Source organism: Lonchura striata, chromosome 38 (genome assembly GCF_046129695.1).
Source record: "Lonchura striata isolate bLonStr1 chromosome 38, bLonStr1.mat, whole genome shotgun sequence".
Lineage (NCBI taxonomy): Eukaryota > Metazoa > Chordata > Aves > Passeriformes > Estrildidae > Lonchura > Lonchura striata.
The window spans coordinates 919081-939108 of NC_134640.1; positions in this window are offsets into that span (position 1 = coordinate 919081).

Sequence of the window (20028 nt, forward strand, 5' to 3'; positions counted from 1 at the left end):
CAGTGTGACATCTCAGGGGCTCTGTGACCTTACTGGGGAGGTCACTTCAAGCCAGCTCCCACTCACAGTTCCTCCCAGAGAAGTCCAAAGCTGCTCGTGCCCGGTGGCATCCCGTGTCCCTCTGGGTCCCCCTGCCCCTGGCGCTGCAGCCTCCCCCTGAGGATGTTCGAGGAGATCAAGCCCAGAGCCTGACACGGGGACAGGGGCTCAGGGCCTTCAAACTTGGAAAAGGGAGACAGGGACCCCCTAGCAGCATCCCTGTGCCCCCAGGGCCAGAGCTTGGCCAGGGCTCCTTCACCCTCTTATGAAGGAGGGCTTGAGAGCACTTTAAAAATCCCCAGCAGGGGAGTAGCATAAAACAGCTTTAATATTAAGTGACAGCACCACAGAGTTCCTTGGCAAGAGTCACTCTGCTCCTGACTGGACACTTCAGGCACACCAAGGAAACTAAGCAACAACAAAACCAAACAAAATCCAGGCAATCAAACCAAAAAGGAGTCAAGAACTGTCCCGGTGTCTGTGTGTCTCTGTGTGTTTGTGTGTGTGTGTGTGTGGGTGTGTGTGTGTTTGTGTGTGTGTGACGAAAGGACAGTGAGGGCAAGGATAAAAGGAATACAGCCTAAAAGCTAAACAGAGCTGTGGAATAACACTTAACAATATTCAACTTCGCTTATAACTTCTATTAAGCTTCACAAATTAGCAAAAGAACAACTCTTAGCAGCATTTAACTTTGCTTACAGCTTGTGACTTTGTCGCTATAAGACACGTGAAAGCACGACGCGAGCCACCTGCTAAGTTCAAGGTAAAGCTAAAAGTTTATTCTCTGACTCCAACTTTTATACTTTCCCAAAGGTGACATTGGATTGGAGAGTGAATGGGCCACCTGTCCAAAGACATTGGACAAACCACTAGTACATCAAGTTTGTCCAGCCCCATAAAAGAATGTAAACAATATGTTGTTGACAGAAATTGTGTGGGAAGGTTCTCCAACAGAATGGAAACTCAGAAGGCTTTAGAAAATCTTAAGAATCAGGGTGACATGACTTAACCTTACTTCCAGGCCTGACTGGCTCAGCTATCCAAGGCAATCAAAGCCCTCAGAGAGCAGCATTTCTGCCACATTTCCCTGAGCACAGGCACTCCTGTGTGCACACAGACACAAAGAGTCACTACAAGGCACCTGTGAGAAATTCCCCTGAGCAAAGGGAAATGTTCCCTGTGGAGGCTTTGGCATCTCCCCAGGGGATGAAGGGTTGAGCCTGGAGCAGACAGTGTCTGTGATGAGCTCCAGAGGAGCTGAGCCCAGGGGCTGCTGGCCAAGGCCCTGGCCCAGTGAGCATTTCTCAGCTGGCAGGGCGGCCTGAGAAGGGGAGAGGGGAATGCACCAGACCAGGAACCATGGAACCAAGGGACCATTGTTACACTGTGGGGCCATGTGAGAAGAAGTGACCATTGGGACACTGTGGGGCCTTGTGAGACCAAGGGACCATTGGGACACTGTGGGACCATGTGAGATCAAGGGACCATTGGGATACTGTGAGTCCTCATGGATTCATGGACACCACTGTGACATTGCTGGGCCTCATGGAAGCAAGGGGACCCTAGTGACGCCGTGTGCCTCAGTGGAATGTAGGCATCATTGTGACACTGTGAGGCCCCATCCAACCAAGGCTACATTGGGACACTGCGAGACCCCACGGAAACAAAGCTCCAGGGTAACACAGAGAGGCTGCCTGTAATCAGTGCTCCATTGTGACCCTGTGGAGCCAAAGGAGAGCGTTGTGACACTGCAAAGCCCCATGGTCCATTGGTCCAAAGGTCCATTGTGACATTGCAGGACTCATGGAACAGAGGAGTCACATGACACTGTGGGGCCTGTGGAACCATGGAGAACATTGTGACACTGCAAGGCCTCAAGGAATCATTAGGACTGTTATATGTCTATAGGATAATTCGTGCAAATAAAATTGTCGTCTCTTTTATAGTTATGTGCTGTTAAATTATACTCTTATAGGAAGTTTTTAAATCGCACAAGCCAGCAACAGCGATTGCAACACCATGTCAAAGCCACCTGGACGAGAGAGGGAGGACTTTATTTACAAGCGAACGAAAGTGGCCAGCCCAGAGAGGGATCATGCATCAAGGTTGTCCGAGAAACACCCGGACGATAAATACACGATAAATATCCGAGACCGAGATAGTCAGAGCCATCAGGGAGGTACATCTCAAATCCGAATTCCGGGACTGCAAACACAGGTGTTCATCACTCTCCGGACACGTATTGTTCAACTTGCCACAGAGAAAAGAACTCCACATGAATACATGCACTTTGAAAAGGAAGAAAGGGGACTCTGGCTCAGGCAAGGAAAATCGTATAAAAATGGGTCAGACAGGACGGTCGGTGTGAAGCATAGAGGACCCTCTGCTGCAGCTGTCAAACCTGTGTCTCACCCGGTGGCAATCCCGGGCTCCACATTGACTTTTTTTTATAGTGGCTTTTTTTCATTTTTCTCAAAGTTTATATTTGGTACACTTAATAACTTTTATTAAATTAAAAATTAATAACTTGGAGCCTTGCATTTCTAACATGTTCATCACATTCGGATTCTCATGATAAGCCTATCTACTTCTGCTAATTCTGAGATGGGGAAAATGAACTGTCATGATTCCCGCTTGCACTAGAGGATTGTGACACGGGCTGACTTTGTGATGCCAGAGTCTTCTGTGCCATCACAGCGCAACTGTATGACATCCCAAAGTGATAGAGCAGCACTGGCTCTGTGACATCACAAGGGGGATTTGTGAGATCTCAGGGTGGGCTGTGACATCCCAGGAGGCAGTGTGACATCTCAGGGGCTCTGTGACCTTACTGGGGAGGTCACTTCAAGACAGCTCCCACTCACAGTTCCTCCCAGAGAAGTCCAAAGCTGCTCGTGCCCGGTGGCATCCCGTGTCCCTCTGGGTCCCCCTGCCCCTGGCGCTGCAGCCTCCCCCTGAGGATGTTCAAGGAGATCAAGCCCAGAGCCTGACACGGGGACAGGGACTCAGGGCCGTCACAGTTGGAACAGGGAGACAGGGACCCCCTAGCGGCATCCCTGTGCCCCCAGGGCCAGAGCTTGGCCAGGGCTCCTTCACCCTCTTATGAAGGAGGGCTTGAGAGCACTTTAAAAATCCCCAGCAGGCGAGTAGCATAAAACAGCTTTAATATTGAGTGACAGCACCACAGAGTTCCTTGGCAAGAGTCACTCTGCTCCTGACTGGACACTTCAGGCACACCAAGGAAACAAAGCAACAACAAAACCAAACAAAATCCAGGCAATCAAACCAAAAAGGAGTCAAGAACTGTCCCGGTGTCTGTGTGTCTCTGTGTGTTTGTGTGTGTGTGTGTGCGTGTGGGTGTGTGTGTGTGTGTGTGTGTGTGTGTGTGTGTGACGAAAGGACAGTGAGGGCAAGGATAAAAGGAATACAGCCTAAAAGCTAAACAGAGCTGTGGAATAACACTTAACAATATTCAACTTTGCTTATAACTTCTATTAAGCTTCACAAATTAGCAAAAGAACAACTCTTAGCAGCATTTAACTTTGCTTACAGCTTGTGACTTTGTCGCTATAAGACACGTGAAAGCATGACGCGAGCCACCTGCTAAGTTCAAGGTAAAGAGAAAAGTTTATTCTCTGACTCCAACTTTTATACTTTCCCAAAGGTGACATTGGATTGGAGAGTGAATGGGCCACCTGTCCAAAGACATTGGACAAAGCACTAGTACATCAAGTTTGTCCAGCCCCATAAAAGATTGTAAACAATATGTTGTTGACAGAAATTGTGTGGGAAGGTTCTCCAACAGAATGGAAACTCAGAAGGCTTTAGAAAATCTTAAGAATCAGGGTGACATGACTTAACCTTACTTGCAGGCCTGACTGGCTCAGCTATCCAAGGCAATCAAAGCCCTCAGAGAGCAGCATTTCTGCCACATTTCCCTGAGCACAGGCACTCCTGTGTGCACACAGACACAAAGAGTCACTACAAGGCACCTGTGAGAAATTCCCCTGGGCAAAGGGAAATGCTCCTTGTGGAGGCTTTGGCATCTCCCCAGGAAATGAAGGGTTGAGCCTGGAGCAGACAGTGTCTGTGATGAGCTCCAGAGGAGCTGAGCCCAGGGGCTGCTGGCCAAGGCCCAGGCCCAGTGAGCATTTCTCAGCTGGCAGGGCGGCCTGAGAAGGGGAGAGGGGAATGCACCAGACCAGGAACCATGGAACCAAGGGACCATTGTTACACTGTGGGGCCATGTGAGAAGAAGTGACCATTGGGACACTGTGGGGCCTTGTGAGACCAAGGGACCATTGGGACACTGTGGGACCATGTGAGATCAAGAGACCATTGGGATACTGTGAGTCCTCATGGATTCATGGACACCACTGTGACATTGCTGGGCCTCATGGAAGCAAGGGGACCCTAGTGACGCCGTGTGCCTCAGTGGAATGTAGGCATCATTGTGACACTGTGAGGCCCCATCCAGCCAAGGCTCCATTGGGACACTGCGAGACCCCACGGAAACAAAGCTCCAGGGTAACACAGAGAGGCTGCCTGTAATCAGTGCTCCATTGTGACCCTGTGGAGCCAAAGGAGAGCGTTGTGACACTGCAAAGCCCCATGGTCCATTGGTCCAAAGGTCCATTGTGACATTGCAGGACTCATGGAACAGAGGAGTCACATGACACTGTGGGGCCTGTGGAACCATGGAGAACATTGTGACACTGCAAGGCCTCAAGGAATCATTAGGACTGTTATATGTCTATAGGATAATTCGTGCAAATAAAATTGTCGTCTCTTTTATAGTTATGTGCTGTTAAATTATACTCTTATAGGAAGTTTTTAAATCGCACAAGCCAGCAACAGCGATTGCAACACCATGTCAAAGCCACCTGGACGAGAGAGGGAGGACTTTATTTACAAGCGAACGAAAGTGGCCAGCCCGGAGAGGGATCATGCATCAAGGTTGTCCGAGAAACACCCGGACGATAAATACACGATAAATATCCGAGACCGAGATAGTCAGAGCCATCAGGGAGGTACATCTCAAATCCGAATTCCGGGACTGCAAACACAGGTGTTCATCACTCTCCCGACACGTATTGTTCAACTTGCCACAGAGAAAAGAACTCCACATGAATACATGCACTTTGAAAAGGAAGAAAGGGGACTCTGGCTCAGGCAAGGAAAATCATATAAAAATGGGTCAGACAGGACGGTCGGTGTGAAGCATAGAGGACCCTCTGCTGCAGCTGTCAAACCTGTGTCTCACCCGGTGGCAATCCCGGGCTCCACATTGACTTTTTTTTATAGTGGCTTTTTTTCATTTTTCTCAAAGTTTATATTTGGTACACTTAATAACTTTTATTAAATTAAAAATTAATAACTTGGAGCCTTGCATTTCTAACATGTTCATCACATTCGGTTTCTCATGATAAGCCTATCTACTTCTGCTAATTCTGAGATGGGGAAAATGAACTGTCATGATTCCCGCTTGCACTAGAGGATTGTGACACGGGCTGACTTTGTGATGCCAGAGTCTTCTGTGCCATCACAGCGCAACTGTATGACATCCCAGAGTGCTAGAGCAGCACTGGCTCTGTGACATCACAAGGGGGATTTGTGAGATCTCAGGGTGGGCTGTGACATCCCAGGAGGCAGTGTGACATCTCAGGGGCTCTGTGACCTTACTGGGGAGGTCACTTCAAGCCAGCTCCCACTCACAGTTCCTCCCAGAGAAGTCCAAAGCTGCTCGTGCCCGGTGGCATCCCGTGTCCCTCTGGGTCCCCCTGCCCCTGGCGCTGCAGCCTCCCCCTGAGGATGTTCGAGGAGATCAAGCCCAGAGCCTGACACGGGGACAGGGGCTCAGGGCCGTCACAGTTGGAACAGGGAGACAGGGACCCCCTAGCGGCATCCCTGTGCCCCCAGGGCCAGAGCTTGGCCAGGGCTCCTTCACCCTCTTATGAAGGAGGGCTTGAGAGCACTTTAAAAATCCCCAGCAGGGGAGTAGCATAAAACAGCTTTAATATTGAGTGACAGCACCACAGAGTTCCTTGGCAAGAGTCACTCTGCTCCTGACTGGACACTTCAGGCACACCAAGGAAACAAAGCAACAAGAAAACCAAACAAAATCCAGGCAATCAAACCAAAAAGGAGTCAAGAACTGTCCCGGTGTCTGTGTGTCTCTGTGTGTTTTTGTGTGTGTGTGTGCGTGTGCGTGTGTGTGTGTGTGTGTGTGTGTGTGTGTGACGAAAGGACAGTGAGGGCAAGGATAAAAGGAATACAGCCTAAAAGCTAAACAGAGCTGTGGAATAACACTTAACAATATTCAACTTTGCTTATAACTTCTATTAAGCTTCACAAATTAGCAAAAGAACAACTCTTAGCAGCATTTAACTTTGCTTACAGCTTGTGACTTTGTCGCTATAAGACACGTGAAAGCATGACGCGAGCCACCTGCTATTTTCAAGGTAAAGAGAAAAGTTTATTCTCTGACTCCAACTTTTATACTTTCCCAAAGGTGACATTGGATTGGAGAGTGAATGGGCCACCTGTCCAAAGACATTGGACAAAGCACTAGTACATCAAGTTTGTCCAGCCCCATAAAAGATTGTAAACAATATGTTGTTGACAGAAATTGTGTGGGAAGGTTCTCCAACAGAATGGAAACTCAGAAGGCTTTAGAAAATCTTAAGAATCAGGGTGACATGACTTAACCTTACTTGCAGGCCTGACTGGCTCAGCTATCCAAGGCAATCAAAGCCCTCAGAGAGCAGCATTTCTGCCACATTTCCCTGAGCACAGGCACTCCTGTGTGCACACAGACACAAAGAGTCACTACAAGGCACCTGTGAGAAATTCCCCTGGGCAAAGGGAAATGCTCCTTGTGGAGGCTTTGGCATCTCCCCAGGAAATGAAGGGTTGAGCCTGGAGCAGACAGTGTCTGTGATGAGCTCCAGAGGAGCTGAGCCCAGGGGCTGCTGGCCAAGGCCCAGGCCCAGTGAGCATTTCTCAGCTGGCAGGGCGGCCTGAGAAGGGGAGAGGGGAATGCACCAGACCAGGAACCATGGAACCAAGGGACCATTGTTACACTGTGGGGCCATGTGAGAAGAAGTGACCATTGGGACACTGTGGGGCCTTGTGAGACCAAGGGACCATTGGGACACTGTGGGACCATGTGAGATCAAGAGACCATTGGGATACTGTGAGTCCTCATGGATTCATGGACACCACTGTGACATTGCTGGGCCTCATGGAAGCAAGGGGACCCTAGTGACGCCGTGTGCCTCAGTGGAATGTAGGCATCATTGTGACACTGTGAGGCCCCATCCAGCCAAGGCTCCATTGGGACACTGCGAGACCCCACGGAAACAAAGCTCCAGGGTAACACAGAGAGGCTGCCTGTAATCAGTGCTCCATTGTGACCCTGTGGAGCCAAAGGAGAGCGTTGTGACACTGCAAAGCCCCATGGTCCATTGGTCCAAAGGTCCATTGTGACATTGCAGGACTCATGGAACAGAGGAGTCACATGACACTGTGGGGCCTGTGGAACCATGGAGAACATTGTGACACTGCAAGGCCTCAAGGAATCATTAGGACTGTTATATGTCTATAGGATAATTCGTGCAAATAAAATTGTCGTCTCTTTTATAGTTATGTGCTGTTAAATTATACTCTTATAGGAAGTTTCTAAATCGCACAAGCCAGCAACAGCGATTGCAACACCATGTCAAAGCCACCTGGACGAGAGAGGGAGGACTTTATTTACAAGCGAACGAAAGTGGCCAGCCCGGAGAGGGATCATGCATCAAGGTTGTCCGAGAAACACCCGGACGATAAATACACGATAAATATCCGAGACCGAGATAGTCAGAGCCATCAGGGAGGTACATCTCAAATCCGAATTCTGGGACTGCAAACACAGGTGTTCATCACTCTCCGGACACGTATTGTTCAACTTGCCACAGAGAAAAGAACTCCACATGAATACATGCACTTTGAAAAGGAAGAAAGGGGACTCTGGCTCAGGCAAGGAAAATCGTATAAAAATGGGTCAGACAGGACGGTCGGTGTGAAGCATAGAGGACCCTCTGCTGCAGCTGTCAAACCTGTGTCTCACCCGGTGGCAATCCCGGGCTCCACATTGACTTTTTTTTATAGTGGCTTTTTTTCATTTTTCTCAAAGTTTATATTTGGTACACTTAATAACTTTTATTAAATTAAAAATTAATAACTTGGAGCCTTGCATTTCTAACATGTTCATCACATTCGGTTTCTCATGATAAGCCTATCTACTTCTGCTAATTCTGAGATGGGGAAAATGAACTGTCATGATTCCCGCTTGCACTAGAGGATTGTGACACGGGCTGACTTTGTGATGCCAGAGTCTTCTGTGCCATCACAGCGCAACTGTATGACATCCCAGAGTGCTAGAGCAGCACTGGCTCTGTGACATCACAAGGGGGATTTGTGAGATCTCAGGGTGGGCTGTGACATCCCAGGAGGCAGTGTGACATCTCAGGGGCTCTGTGACCTTACTGGGGAGGTCACTTCAAGCCAGCTCCCACTCACAGTTCCTCCCAGAGAAGTCCAAAGCTGCTGGTGCCCGGTGGCATCCCGTGTCCCTCTGGGTCCCCCTGCCCCTGGCGCTGCAGCCTCCCGCTGAGGATGTTCGAGGAGATCAAGCCCAGAGCCTGACACGGGGACAGGGGCTCAGGGCCGTCACAGTTGGAACAGGGAGACAGGGACCCCCTAGCGGCATCCCTGTGCCCCCAGGGCCAGAGCTTGGCCAGGGCTCCTTCACCCTCTTATGAAGGAGGGCTTGAGAGCACTTTAAAAATCCCCAGCAGGGGAGTAGCATAAAACAGCTTTAATATTAAGTGACAGCACCACAGAGTTCCTTGGCAAGAGTCACTCTGCTCCTGACTGGACACTTCAGGCACACCAAGGAAACAAAGCAACAACAAAACCAAACAAAATCCAGGCAATCAAACCAAAAAGGAGTCAAGAACTGTCCCGGTGTCTGTGTGTCTCTGTGTGTTTGTGTGTGTGTGTGTGCGTGTGGGGGTGTGTGTGTGTGTGTGTGTGTGTGTGTGTGTGTGTGACGAAAGGACAGTGAGGGCAAGGATAAAAGGAATACAGCCTAAAAGCTAAACAGAGCTGTGGAATAACACTTAACAATATTCAACTTTGCTTATAACTTCTATTAAGCTTCACAAATTAGCAAAAGAACAACTCTTAGCAGCATTTAACTTTGCTTACAGCTTGTGACTTTGTCGCTATAAGACACGTGAAAGCACGACGCGAGCCACCTGCTATTTTCAAGGTAAAGAGAAAAGTTTATTCTCTGACTCCAACTTTTATACTTTCCCAAAGGTGACATTGGATTGGAGAGTGAATGGACCACCTGTCCAAAGACATTGGACAAAGCACTAGTACATCAAGTTTGTCCAGCCCCATAAAAGATTGTAAACAATATGTTGTTGACAGAAATTGTGTGGGAAGGTTCTCCAACAGAATGGAAACTCAGAAGGCTTTAGAAAATCTTAAGAATCAGGGTGACATGACTTAACCTTACTTCCAGGCCTGACTGGCTCAGCTATCCAAGGCAATCAAAGCCCTCAGAGAGCAGCATTTCTGCCACATTTCCCTGAGCACAGGCACTCCTGTGTGCACACAGACACAAAGAGTCACTACAAGGCACCTGTGAGAAATTCCCCTGGGCAAAGGGAAATGCTCCTTGTGGAGGCTTTGGCATCTCCCCAGGGGATGAAGGGTTGAGCCTGGAGCAGACAGTGTCTGTGATGAGCTCCAGAGGAGCTGAGCCCAGGGGCTGCTGGCCAAGGCCCTGGCCCAGTGAGCATTTCTCAGCTGGCAGGGCGGCCTGAGAAGGGGAAAGGGGAATGCACCAGACCAGGAACCATGGAACCGAGGGACCATTGTTACACTGTGGGGCCATGTGAGAAGAAGTGACCATTGGGACACTGTGGGGCCTTGTGAGACCAAGGGACCATTGGGACACTGTGGGACCATGTGAGATCAAGAGACCATTGGGATACTGTGAGTCCTCATGGATTCATGGACACCACTGTGACATTGCTGGGCCTCATGGAAGCAAGGGGACCCTAGTGACGCCGTGTGCCTCAGTGGAATGTAGGCATCATTGTGACACTGTGAGGCCCCATCCAGCCAAGGCTCCATTGGGACACTGCGAGACCCCACGGAAACAAAGCTCCAGGGTAACACAGAGAGGCTGCCTGTAATCAGTGCTCCATTGTGACCCTGTGGAGCCAAAGGAGAGCGTTGTGACACTGCAAAGCCCCATGGTCCATTGGTCCAAAGGTCCATTGTGACATTGCAGGACTCATGGAACAGAGGAGTCACATGACACTGTGGGGCCTGTGGAACCATGGAGAACATTGTGACACTGCAAGGCCTCAAGGAATCATTAGGACTGTTATATGTCTATAGGATAATTCGTGCAAATAAAATTGTCGTCTCTTTTATAGTTATGTGCTGTTAAATTATACTCTTATAGGAAGTTTTTAAATTGCACAAGCCAGCAACAGCGATTGCAACACCATGTCAAAGCCACCTGGACGAGAGAGGGAGGACTTTATTTACAAGCGAACAAAAGTGGCCAGCCCAGAGAGGGATCATGCATCAAGGTTGTCCGAGAAACACCCGGACGATAAATACACGATAAATATCCGAGACCGAGATAGTCAGAGCCATCAGGGAGGTACATCTCAAATCCGAATTCCGGGACTGCAAACACAGGTGTTCATCACTCTCCGGACACGTATTGTTCAACTTGCCACAGAGAAAAGAACTCCACATGAATACATGCACTTTGAAAAGGAAGAAAGGGGACTCTGGCTCAGGCAAGGAAAATCGTATAAAAATGGGTCAGACAGGACGGTCGGTGTGAAGCATAGAGGACCCTCTGCTGCAGCTGTCCAACCTGTGTCTCACCCGGTGGCAATCCCGGGCTCCACATTGACTTTTTTTTATAGTGGCTTTTTTTCATTTTTCTCAAAGTTTATATTTGGTACACTTAATAACTTTTATTAAATTAAAAATTAATAACTTGGAGCCTTGCATTTCTAACATGTTCATCACATTCGGTTTCTCATGATATGCCTATCTACTTCTGCTAATTCTGAGATGGGGAAAATGAACTGTCATGATTCCCGCTTGCACTAGAGGATTGTGACACGGGCTGACTTTGTGATGCCAGAGTCTTCTGTGCCATCACAGCGCAACTGTATGACATCCCAGAGTGATAGAGCAGCACTGGCTCTGTGACATCACAAGGGGGATTTGTGAGATCTCAGGGTGGGCTGTGACATCCCAGGAGGCAGTGTGACATCTCAGGGGCTCTGTGACCTTACTGGGGAGGTCACTTCAAGCCAGCTCCCACTCACAGTTCCTCCCAGAGAAGTCCAAAGCTGCTCGTGCCCGGTGGCATCCCGTGTCCCTCTGGGTCCCCCTGCCCCTGGCGCTGCAGCCTCCCCCTGAGGATGTTCGAGGAGATCAAGCCCAGAGCCTGACACGGGGACAGGGGCTCAGGGCCGTCACAGTTGGAACAGGGAGACAGGGACCCCCTAGCAGCATCCCTGTGCCCCCAGGGCCAGAGCTTGGCCAGGGCTCCTTCACCCTCTTATGAAGGAGGGCTTGAGAGCACTTTAAAAATCCCCAGCAGGGGAGTAGCATAAAACAGCTTTAATATTAAGTGACAGCACCACAGAGTTCCTTGGCAAGAGTCACTCTGCTCCTGACTGGACACTTCAGGCACACCAAGGAAACAAAGCAACAACAAAACCAAACAAAATCCAGGCAATCAAACCAAAAAGGAGTCAAGAACTGTCCCGGTGTCTGTGTGTCTCTGTGTGTTTGTGTGTGTGTGTGTGTGGGTGGGTGTGTGTGTGTGTGTGTGTGTGTGTGTGACGAAAGGACAGTGAGGGCAAGGATAAAAGGAATACAGCCTAAAAGCTAAACAGAGCTGTGGAATAACACTTAACAATATTCAACTTTGCTTATAACTTCTATTAAGCTTCACAAATTAGCAAAAGAACAACTCTTAGCAGCATTTAACTTTGCTTACATCTTGTGACTTTGTCGCTATAAGACACGTGAAAGCACGACGCGAGCCGCCTGCTATTTTCAAGGTAAAGAGAAAAGTTTATTCTCTGACTCCAACTTTTATACTTTCCCAAAGGTGACATTGGATTGGAGAGTGAATGGGCCACCTGTCCAAAGACATTGGACAAAGCACTAGTACATCAAGTTTGTCCAGCCCCATAAAAGATTGTAAACAATATGTTGTTGACAGAAATTGTGTGGGAAGGTTCTCCAACAGAATGGAAACTCAGAAGGCTTTAGAAAATCTTAAGAATCAGGGTGACATGACTTAACCTTACTTCCAGGCCTGACTGGCTCAGCTATCCAAGGCAATCAAAGCCCTCAGAGAGCAGCATTTCTGCCACATTTCCCTGAGCACAGGCACTCCTGTGTGCACACAGACACAAAGAGTCACTACAAGGCACCTGTGAGAAATTCCCCTGGGCAAAGGGAAATGCTCCTTGTGGAGGCTTTGGCATCTCCCCAGGGGATGAAGGGTTGAGCCTGGAGCAGACAGTGTCTGTGATGAGCTCCAGAGGAGCTGAGCCCAGGGGCTGCTGGCCAAGGCCCTGGCCCAGTGAGCATTTCTCAGCTGGCAGGGCGGCCTGAGAAGGGGAAAGGGGAATGCACCAGACCAGGAACCATGGAACCGAGGGACCATTGTTACACTGTGGGGCCATGTGAGAAGAAGTGACCATTGGGACACTGTGGGGCCTTGTGAGACCAAGGGACCATTGGGACACTGTGGGACCATGTGAGATCAAGAGACCATTGGGATACTGTGAGTCCTCATGGATTCATGGACACCACTGTGACATTGCTGGGCCTCATGGAAGCAAGGGGACCCTAGTGACGCCGTGTGCCTCAGTGGAATGTAGGCATCATTGTGACACTGTGAGGCCCCATCCAGCCAAGGCTCCATTGGGACACTGCGAGACCCCACGGAAACAAAGCTCCAGGGTAACACAGAGAGGCTGCCTGTAATCAGTGCTCCATTGTGACCCTGTGGAGCCAAAGGAGAGCGTTGTGACACTGCAAAGCCCCATGGTCCATTGGTCCAAAGGTCCATTGTGACATTGCAGGACTCATGGAACAGAGGAGTCACATGACACTGTGGGGCCTGTGGAACCATGGAGAACATTGTGACACTGCAAGGCCTCAAGGAATCATTAGGACTGTTATATGTCTATAGGATAATTCGTGCAAATAAAATTGTCGTCTCTTTTATAGTTATGTGCTGTTAAATTATACTCTTATAGGAAGTTTTTAAATCGCACAAGCCAGCAACAGCGATTGCAACACCATGTCAAAGCCACCTGGACGAGAGAGGGAGGACTTTATTTACAAGCGAACAAAAGTGGCCAGCCCAGAGAGGGATCATGCATCAAGGTTGTCCGAGAAACACCCGGACGATAAATACACGATAAATATCCGAGACCGAGATAGTCAGAGCCATCAGGGAGGTACATCTCAAATCCGAATTCCGGGACTGCAAACACAGGTGTTCATCACTCTCCGGACACGTATTGTTCAACTTGCCACAGAGAAAAGAACTCCACATGAATACATGCACTTTGAAAAGGAAGAAAGGGGACTCTGGCTCAGGCAAGGAAAATCGTATAGAAATGGGTCAGACAGGACGGTCGGTGTGAAGCATAGAGGACCCTCTGCTGCAGCTGTCCAACCTGTGTCTCACCCGGTGGCAATCCCGGGCTCCACATTGACTTTTTTTTATAGTGGCTTTTTTTCATTTTTCTCAAAGTTTATATTTGGTACACTTAATAACTTTTATTAAATTAAAAATTAATAACTTGGAGCCTTGCATTTCTAACATGTTCATCACATTCGGTTTCTCATGATAAGCCTATCTACTTCTGCTAATTCTGAGATGGGGAAAATGAACTGTCATGATTCCCGCTTGCACTAGAGGATTGTGACACGGGCTGACTTTGTGATGCCAGAGTCTTCTGTGCCATCACAGCGCAACTGTATGACATCCCAGAGTGATAGAGCAGCACTGGCTCTGTGACATCACAAGGGGGATTTGTGAGATCTCAGGGTGGGCTGTGACATCCCAGGAGGCAGTGTGACATCTCAGGGGCTCTGTGACCTTACTGGGGAGGTCACTTCAAGCCAGCTCCCACTCACAGTTCCTCCCAGAGAAGTCCAAAGCTGCTCGTGCCCGGTGGCATCCCGTGTCCCTCTGGGTCCCCCTGCCCCTGGCGCTGCAGCCTCCCCCTGAGGATGTTCGAGGAGATCAAGCCCAGAGCCTGACACGGGGACAGGGGCTCAGGGCCGTCACAGTTGGAACAGGGAGACAGGGACCCCCTAGCAGCATCCCTGTGCCCCCAGGGCCAGAGCTTGGCCAGGGCTCCTTCACCCTCTTATGAAGGAGGGCTTGAGAGCACTTTAAAAATCCCCAGCAGGGGAGTAGCATAAAACAGCTTTAATATTAAGTGACAGCACCACAGAGTTCCTTGGCAAGAGTCACTCTGCTCCTGACTGGACACTTCAGGCACACCAAGGAAACAAAGCAACAACAAAACCAAACAAAATCCAGGCAATCAAACCAAAAAGGAGTCAAGAACTGTCCCGGTGTCTGTGTGTCTCTGTGTGTTTGTGTGTGTGTGTGTGTGGGTGGGTGTGTGTGTGTGTGTGTGTGTGTGTGTGACGAAAGGACAGTGAGGGCAAGGATAAAAGGAATACAGCCTAAAAGCTAAACAGAGCTGTGGAATAACACTTAACAATATTCAACTTTGCTTATAACTTCTATTAAGCTTCACAAATTAGCAAAAGAACAACTCTTAGCAGCATTTAACTTTGCTTACATCTTGTGACTTTGTCGCTATAAGACACGTGAAAGCACGACGCGAGCCGCCTGCTATTTTCAAGGTAAAGAGAAAAGTTTATTCTCTGACTCCAACTTTTATACTTTCCCAAAGGTGACATTGGATTGGAGAGTGAATGGACCACCTGTCCAAAGACATTGGACAAAGCACTAGTACATCAAGTTTGTCCAGCCCCATAAAAGATTGTAAACAATATGTTGTTGACAGAAATTGTGTGGGAAGGTTCTCCAACAGAATGGAAACTCAGAAGGCTTTAGAAAATCTTAAGAATCAGGGTGACATGACTTAACCTTACTTCCAGGCCTGACTGGCTCAGCTATCCAAGGCAATCAAAGCCCTCAGAGAGCAGCATTTCTGCCACATTTCCCTGAGCACAGGCACTCCTGTGTGCACACAGACACAAAGAGTCACTACAAGGCACCTGTGAGAAATTCCCCTGGGCAAAGGGAAATGCTCCTTGTGGAGGCTTTGGCATCTCCCCAGGGGATGAAGGGTTGAGCCTGGAGCAGACAGTGTCTGTGATGAGCTCCAGAGGAGCTGAGCCCAGGGGCTGCTGGCCAAGGCCCAGGCCCAGTGAGCATTTCTCAGCTGGCAGGGCGGCCTGAGAAGGGGAAAGGGGAATGCACCAGACCAGGAACCATGGAACCGAGGGACCATTGTTACACTGTGGGGCCATGTGAGAAGAAGTGACCATTGGGACACTGTGGGGCCTTGTGAGACCAAGGGACCATTGGGACACTGTGGGACCATGTGAGATCAAGAGACCATTGGGATACTGTGAGTCCTCATGGATTCATGGACACCACTGTGACATTGCTGGGCCTCATGGAAGCAAGGGGACCCTAGTGACGCCGTGTGCCTCAGTGGAATGTAGGCATCATTGTGACACTGTGAGGCCCCATCCAGCCAAGGCTCCATTGGGACACTGCGAGACCCCACGGAAACAAAGCTCCAGGGTAACACAGAGAGGCTGCCTGTAATCAGTGCTCCATTGTGACCCTGTGGAGCCAAAGGAGAGCGTTGTGACACTGCAAAGCCCCATGGTCCATTGGTCCAAAGGTCCATTGTGACATTGCAGGACTCATGGAACAGAGGAGTCACATGACACTGTGGGGCCTGTGGAACCATGGAGAACATTGTGACACTGCAAGGCCTCAAGGAATCATTAGGACTGTTATATGTCTATAGGATAATTCGTGCAAATAAAATTGTCGTCTCTTTTATAGTTATGTGCTGTTAAATTATACTCTTATAGGAAGTTTTTAAATCGCACAAGCCAGCAACAGCGATTGCAACACCATGTCAAAGCCACCTGGACGAGAGAGGGAGGACTTTATTTACAAGCGAACAAAAGTGGCCAGCCCAGAGAGGGATCATGCATCAAGGTTGTCCGAGAAACACCCGGACGATAAATACACGATAAATATCCGAGACCGAGATAGTCAGAGCCATCAGGGAGGTACATCTCAAATCCGAATTCCGGGACTGCAAACACAGGTGTTCATCACTCTCCGGACACGTATTGTTCAACTTGCCACAGAGAAAAGAACTCCACATGAATACATGCACTTTGAAAAGGAAGAAAGGGGACTCTGGCTCAGGCAAGGAAAATCGTATAAAAATGGGTCAGACAGGACGGTCGGTGTGAAGCATAGAGGACCCTCTGCTGCAGCTGTCCAACCTGTGTCTCACCCGGTGGCAATCCCGGGCTCCACATTGACTTTTTTTTATAGTGGCTTTTTTTCATTTTTCTCAAAGTTTATATTTGGTACACTTAATAACTTTTATTAAATTAAAAATTAATAACTTGGAGCCTTGCATTTCTAACATGTTCATCACATTCGGTTTCTCATGATAAGCCTATCTACTTCTGCTAATTCTGAGATGGGGAAAATGAACTGTCATGATTCCCGCTTGCACTAGAGGATTGTGACACGGGCTGACTTTGTGATGCCAGAGTCTTCTGTGCCATCACAGCGCAACTGTATGACATCCCAGAGTGATAGAGCAGCACTGGCTCTGTGACATCACAAGGGGGATTTGTGAGATCTCAGGGTGGGCTGTGACATCCCAGGAGGCAGTGTGACATCTCAGGGGCTCTGTGACCTTACTGGGGAGGTCACTTCAAGCCAGCTCCCACTCACAGTTCCTCCCAGAGAAGTCCAAAGCTGCTCGTGCCCGGTGGCATCCCGTGTCCCTCTGGGTCCCCCTGCCCCTGGCGCTGCAGCCTCCCCCTGAGGATGTTCGAGGAGATCAAGCCCAGAGCCTGACACGGGGACAGGGGCTCAGGGCCGTCACAGTTGGAACAGGGAGACAGGGACCCCCTAGCAGCATCCCTGTGCCCCCAGGGCCAGAGCTTGGCCAGGGCTCCTTCACCCTCTTATGAAGGAGGGCTTGAGAGCACTTTAAAAATCCCCAGCAGGGGAGTAGCATAAAACAGCTTTAATATTAAGTGACAGCACCACAGAGTTCCTTGGCAAGAGTCACTCTGCTCCTGACTGGACACTTCAGGCACACCAAGGAAACAAAGCAACAACAAAACCAAACAAAATCCAGGCAATCAAACCAAAAAGGAGTCAAGAACTGTCCCGGTGTCTGTGTGTCTCTGTGTGTTTGTGTGTGTGTGTGTGTGGGTGGGTGTGTGTGTGTGTGTGTGTGTGTGTGTGTGTGACGAAAGGACAGTGAGGGCAAGGATAAAAGGAATACAGCCTAAAAGCTAAACAGAGCTGTGGAATAACACTTAACAATATTCAACTTTGCTTATAACTTCTATTAAGCTTCACAAATTAGCAAAAGAACAACTCTTAGCAGCATTTAACTTTGCTTACATCTTGTGACTTTGTCGCTATAAGACACGTGAAAGCACGACGCGAGCCGCCTGCTATTTTCAAGGTAAAGAGAAAAGTTTATTCTCTGACTCCAACTTTTATACTTTCCCAAAGGTGACATTGGATTGGAGAGTGAATGGACCACCTGTCCAAAGACATTGGACAAAGCACTAGTACATCAAGTTTGTCCAGCCCCATAAAAGATTGTAAACAATATGTTGTTGACAGAAATTGTGTGGGAAGGTTCTCCAACAGAATGTAAACTCAGAAGGCTTTAGAAAATCTTAAGAATCAGGGTGACATGACTTAACCTTACTTCCAGGCCTGACTGGCTCAGCTATCCAAGGCAATCAAAGCCCTCAGAGAGCAGCATTTCTGCCACATTTCCCTGAGCACAGGCACTCCTGTGTGCACACAGACACAAAGAGTCACTACAAGGCACCTGTGAGAAATTCCCCTGAGCAAAGGGAAATGTTCCCTGTGGAGGCTTTGGCATCTCCCCAGGGGATGAAGGGTTGAGCCTGGAGCAGACAGTGTCTGTGATGAGCTCCAGAGGAGCTGAGCCCAGGGGCTGCTGGCCAAGGCCCTGGCCCAGTGAGCATTTCTCAGCTGGCAGGGCGGCCTGAGAAGGGGAAAGGGGAATGCACCAGACCAGGAACCATGGAACCAAGGGACCATTGTTACACTGTGGGGCCATGTGAGAAGAAGTGACCATTGGGACACTGTGGGGCCTTGTGAGACCAAGGGACCATTGGGACACTGTGGGACCATGTGAGATCAAGAGACCATTGGGATACTGTGAGTCCTCATGGATTCATGGACACCACTGTGACATTGCTGGGCCTCATGGAAGCAAGGGGACCCTAGTGACGCCGTGTGCCTCAGTGGAATGTAGGCATCATTGTGACACTGTGAGGCCCCATCCAGCCAAGGCTCCATTGGGACACTGCGAGACCCCACGGAAACAAAGCTCCAGGGTAACACAGAGAGGCTGCCTGTAATCAGTGCTCCATTGTGACCCTGTGGAGCCAAAGGAGAGCGTTGTGACACTGCAAAGCCCCATGGTCCATTGGTCCAAAGGTCCACTGTGACATTGCAGGACTCATGGAACAGAGGAGTCACATGACACTGTGGGGCCTGTGGAACCATGGAGAACATTGTGACACTGCAAGGCCTCAAGGAATCATTAGGACTGTTATATGTCTATAGGATAATTCGTGCAAATAAAATTGTCGTCTCTTTTATAGTTATGTGCTGTTAAATTATACTCTTATAGGAAGTTTTTAAATCGCACAAGCCAGCAACAGCGATTGCAACACCATGTCAAAGCCACCTGGACGAGAGAGGGAGGACTTTATTTACAAGCGAACGAAAGTGGCCAGCCCAGAGAGGGATCATGCATCAAGGTTGTCCGAGAAACACCCGGACGATAAATACACGATAAATATCTGAGACCGAGATAGTCAGAGCCATCAGGGAGGTACATCTCAAATCCGAATTCCGGGACTGCAAACACAGGTGTTCATCACTCTCCGGACACGTATTGTTCAACTTGCCACAGAGAAAAGAACTCCACATGAATACATGCACTTTGAAAAGGAAGAAAGGGGACTCTGGCTCAGGCAAGGAAAATCGTATAGAAATGGGTCAGACAGGACGGTCGGTGTGAAGCATAGAGGACCCTCTGCTGCAGCTGTCAAACCTGTGTCTCACCCGGTGGCAATCCCGGGCTCCACATTGACTTTTTTTTATAGTGGCTTTTTTTCATTTTTCTCAAAGTTTATATTTGGTACACTTAATAACTTTTATTAAATTAAAAATTAATAACTTGGAGCCTTGCATTTCTAACATGTTCATCACATTCAGTTTCTCATGATAAGCCTATCTACTTCTGCTAATTCTGAGATGGGGAAAATGAACTGTCATGATTCCCGCTTGCACTAGAGGATTGTGACACGGGCTGACTTTGTGATGCCAGAGTCTTCTGTGCCATCACAGCGCAACTGTATGACATCCCAGAGTGATAGAGCAGCACTGGCTCTGTGACATCACAAGGGGGATTTGTGAGATCTCAGGGTGGGCTGTGACATCCCAGGAGGCAGTGTGACATCTCAGGGGTTCTGTGACCTTACTGGGGAGGTCACTTCAAGCCAGCTCCCACTCACAGTTCCTCCCAGAGAAGTCCAAAGCTGCTCGTG